General features: G+C 41.2%; 1 non-coding gene across 1 annotated transcript; it reads right to left on the reverse strand.

Moving 5' to 3' along the window:
* Nucleotides 1–4,519: 4,519 nt before the first annotated feature.
* On the reverse strand, nt 4,520–4,594 carry Trnas-cga (transfer RNA serine (anticodon CGA)). Its single transcript has one exon. It is a non-coding gene; the product is annotated as a tRNA-Ser (tRNA).
* Between the last annotated feature and the right edge of the window lie 513 nt (nt 4,595–5,107).

Raw genomic sequence — 5,107 nt, forward strand, 5'->3', positions numbered from 1 at the left:
GTAAGGGATCTATCTTTCTATGTATTCGCAGCACATTACACTTGTCTACATTGAGATTCAATTGTCATTCCCTGCACCATGCGTCAATTCGCTCCAGATCCTCCTGCATTTCAGTACAATTTTTCATTGTTGCAACCTCTCGATACACCACAGCATCATCTGCAAAAAGCCTCAGTGAACTTCCGATGTCAACCACCAGGTCATTAATGTATATTGTGAATAGCAACGGTCCTATGAAAACTCCTCTGCGGCACACCTGAAATCACTCTTACTACGGAAGACTTCTTTCCATCAAGAATGACATGTTGCGTTCTGTTATCTAGGAACTCCTCAATTCAATCACACAATTGGTCTCATAGTTTGTATGCTCTTACTTTGTTCATTAAACGACTGTGGGGAACTGTGTCAAACGCCTTGCGGAAGTCAAGAAACACGGCATCTACCTGTGAACCCGTGTCTTTGGCCCTCTGAGTCTTGTGGATGAATAGCGCGAGCTGGGCTTCACACGACCGTCTTTTTGGAAACCCATGCTGATTCCTACAGAGTAGATTTCTAGTCTCCAGAAAAGTCATTGTACTCGAACGTAATACGTGTTCCAAAATTCTACAACTGATCGACGTTAGAGATATAGGTCTATAGTTCTGCACATCTGTTCGACGTCCCTTCTTGAAAACGGGGATGACCTGTGCCCTTTTCCAATCCTTTGGAACGCTTCGCTTTTCTAGAGACCTACGGTACACCGCTGCAAGAAGGGGGGCAAGTTCCTTCGCGTACACTGTGTAAAATCGAACTGCTATCCCATCAGGTCCAGCGGCCTTTCCTCTTTTGAGCGATTTTAATTGTTTCTCTATCCCTCTGTCGTCTATTTCGATATCTACGATTTTGTCATCTGTGCGACAATCTAGAGAAGGAACTACAGTGCAGTATTCCTCTGTGAAACAGCTTTGGAAGAAGACATTTAGTATTTCGGCCTTTAGTCTGTCATCCTCTGTTTCAGTATCATTTTGGTCACAGAGTGTCTGGACATTTTGTTTTGATCCACCTACCGCTTTGACATAGGACCAAAATTTCTTAGGATTTTCTGCCAAGTCAGCACATAGAACTTTACTTTCGAATTCATTGAACGACTCTAGCATAGCGCTCCTCACACTACATTTCGCTTCGCGTAATCTTTGTCTGCAAGGCTTTGGCTATGTTTATGTGTGCTGTGAAGTTCCGTTTGCTTCCGCAGCAGTTTTCTAACTCGGTTGTTGTACCACGGTGACTCTTTTCCATCTCTTACGATCTTGCTTGGCACATACTCATCTAACGCATATTGTACGATGGTTTTGAACTTTGTCCACTGATCTGGTCATTTTTGAAACTATTCGATCTGTCCATGAGCAGTTCCCATATTTGATACAAAATCATGAATTCCCACTTTAAAATAGAGAAAATAAAATAAAATAATAATAGGAGCCAATGGGAAAGAGTATTATATGCAAAGTAGCAAGGGGCTTTATTCAAAGAATTACTAACGAACGTCCCTATCGTTCACAACTAGAATATGAATCCAATACACGGCTTGTTAACGTCTTTATCGTCTGGGAGACTTTATCGTCTGAGAGTCATTGTGTTCGAGATTTTAGTGTCCGAGCATTTAACATTTGAGTCCTGAGTATTAGCGTCTCTTAGGTTCATGCCCCACTGTGTGAAACAGTTAACTTTATTGGATTCTGGGCTAATGAAATGTAAATTTCTGTTCTTTTCATTTACAGTCGAAAGTAAGAAAATTGACGTAACTGAGATAACGTTAATATAGATAGAACACCTCAATCGATAAAAGATATCAATAATTCCAATTTAAGAACTTCAGTCGTTGCCGAAGCCTCGATTCAAACATCACGTCGTAATTTGACTTTTGGTTATAGACTGTTTGGACCTTGGTTATCGATCTGAAGAGTGACCATTCATTGTAGTGAATCATATCAAAGAAATTGTGTTAATAAAAACGGAGTTAAGGAAAAACTATAGTTCTCGATTTCGAACACAGTATCAGTTGACGTGAACCGTGTATTAGATTATCTCTGAACAATAAAAATGATAATAATAGTTTATTCCACATTAATATTAAAGGAAACAATTTTCAGAAGACAAAACATAGTGCTGTGTTAAATGAACCATGTGTATTTTGAAGGAATTAATTCGGTATACATGTGCTGCGCTAATCAAAAAATCAATTAATTTTGAAAGGTGAATCGACCACCTAGTAACTGTTAATGAGCATCTTTGGTGGCAATCGCTCAGCAACTCAGATAGGCGACAGTAACGTTATTCACGAAAGACATTTTAAAAATTAGTGCAAAGGTCGGACAGTATCAACAAACATTGACTGTAATAAGAGATATGGTTGTGTCACCTCGCTTTCAGGTATCTCGACGAGGTGAAAAATACTGGCTGCGCATAGAAATGAATTTTGCACTTTCCATGATCCTGGAAGTGCCACTAGGCAACAGTAGGAGGCTCACAAGACGCAGCGCGAAGGGAAAATAAAGCTTACCGCGTCGCGTGCTGCATTTTGAATACCCAAATCTGTCTTCGATAAACACAGCCACCCATTGTGAACTATGTACACCATTTGATAGTGGGTAGAGAGCGCTTCATTGACCAGTCATATGATTTTGACTGAGTTTTTCTGTGGTTTTCGCAGTTAGTTCAGATGAATTTAGACATGATCCGCAGAGAGGCCGCAGGTGATTTCACTTCACATCCTTATACAACGGAGCCAGTCTAACTATAACAACACCCGTTTCAATTGCAAGCTAAACTCATATATTCTTTCTTTCTTTCCGGCACTATAATGAGTCAAGTATACAGCTCTATGAATCAAGGGCGCCTATACCGGTGGCTAGGGGGAGGGAGGAGGCGGGGAGCTAGCTTTCAGTGAGAGGAAAAAAATATAGTGTAGTCAAGTGGTTTTCTTCCAAGAAAATCGTATAAAAATTGGTGTTACGTAGGTTTTTAACAGAGTTGGAAGTGGAAGTTTTGTGTGGTTACTTACAGATCGAACCGGCTGCAGTGGCCGTGCGGTTCTAGGCGCTGCAGTCCGGAACCACGGGACTGCTACGGTTGCAGGTTCGAATCCTGCCTCGGGCATGGGTGTGTGTGATGTTAGGTTAGTTAGGTTTAAGTAGTTCTAAGTTCTAGGGGACTGATGACCTAAGATGTTAAGTCCCATAGTGCTCAGAGCTATTTGAACCATGTGAACTTACTGGTCGCTATCTGTCTTCCTAAACATTAAAAATACTCTGTACCGCCCCCCCCCCCCCAAAAGGTCTAGCCCCCTTCCACTTCAAACTATCATATGAGGGCCCTTGCTATAGATATTAATGTATCCAGAAACATGAAATGCCCAGAAGTCTTACGGAAAGTAAATATCACCTTGTCACGAGTATGTTTATTAGAAAACATACGAAAATGGGATAAACATATACCAAATTCGTTATCATAAGGAAAATTGATGCTTTTAGTCGCATCGTGAGACCTTAATTAATTTCAGTGTAACAATATTGACACAATATTGCCCCGATCTCTACATCATTGTTGAACGTTAAATTCAGCTTACGGGGATACGGAATAGGATTCTCAGAGAAAAAATTGATTTTCGTTTTATTGTCTCATTAGATTCCTCCAAGAGGAAACTTTCCTCTTTAAAACGACAATCATACATAGTTCTGCTAGAATTACAACTATTTTATTTTTATAGATTTGTGAGGTATGATATTGTGCTTTTGTGATACACTTCTGTCATGGCTGACCATAAACTTCTTGGCAGTATATTCGTGTGACGTGAATTGAAATTTCCCGCTTTCCAGCGAAAAATGGTTTGCCTCTGATTTCACGAAGTTACTCTTTGATTTTTTGACTTTGGATTGTTTGTAAACAGTGTGCTATACGGAAGTTGTTGTGTCAAGTTTTTTCGTACCTGGTGCCTCATCTTCCACAGTGCAAATGCTAAGGGGTAGAGCAAATTTGTTTAAAAAGGGTGAGAACTGCCAAAAGAAAAGAAAAGCGAAGTATTTCGTCATCATCACTGTTGGAAAATGTGAGTCCACTTATTTCTGATTTGCAGAACGCACTTACTCCAAATGAGAACGGTGTTTCTCATAAATACCTCAGGGATTTGAAAGAGAAATATAATTTATTCGGTAAATAGAAAGAAGTTTTTGAACTCACTGGATACAAGTGTATTGCGCGAAGCTCTCGAAAACAGTGAGTGCTGCAAAAAATGTCAGGGAAACGTTTTTCTGAAAGTAGAATTCCATTATGGCCTGGCTGTCCAGTTTAATTTAATATGAAGTGTTTCTAAATACATCTGTAAGATTTCAAGCTCTGTTTCAGTAACTGTAAATAATGGATGCAAGAAAACATAACTTTATGGTGCCAATATTGAAGTAGTCTGTGGTTTGTGAGCAATTGGTAAAGGTGAAGCAGCAGCTGATATGCTATGTGAAGAAACTTCCTGGCAGATTAAAACTGTGTGCCCGACCGAGACTCGAACTCGGGACCTTTGCCTTTCGCGGGCAAGTGCTCTACCAACTGAGCTACCGAAGCACGACTTACGCCCGGTACTCACAGCCTTACATCTGTCAGTACCTTGTCTCCTACCTTCCAAACTTTACAGAAGCTCTCCTGCGAAGCTTGCAGATCTAGCACTCCTGAAAGGAAGGATATTGCGGAGACATGGCTTAGCCAAGGCTGGGGGATGTTTCCAGAATGAGATTTTCACTCTGCAGCGGAGTGTGCGCTGAAATGAAACTTCCTGGCAGATTAAAACTGTGTGCCCGACCGAAACTCGAACTCGGGACCTTTGCCTTTCGCGGGCAAGTGCTCTACCAACTGAGCTACCGAAGCACGACTCACGCCCAGTACCGGGCTTTACTTCTGCCAGTACCTCGTCTCCTCCCACGCTTGGCTAAGCCATGTCTCCGCAATATCCTTTCTTTCAGGAGGAGAGCTTCTGTAAAGTTTAGAAATACAGGCAATCTCGAAGAAATGAGGAAAGCTGTATGGGCTTTGTATCTCTACACCACATCCACAGATGAGTATCGGGAACACGGTTGTACCC

The sequence above is a fragment of the Schistocerca gregaria genome, chromosome 4 (assembly GCF_023897955.1).
Source record: "Schistocerca gregaria isolate iqSchGreg1 chromosome 4, iqSchGreg1.2, whole genome shotgun sequence".
Lineage (NCBI taxonomy): Eukaryota > Metazoa > Arthropoda > Insecta > Orthoptera > Acrididae > Schistocerca > Schistocerca gregaria.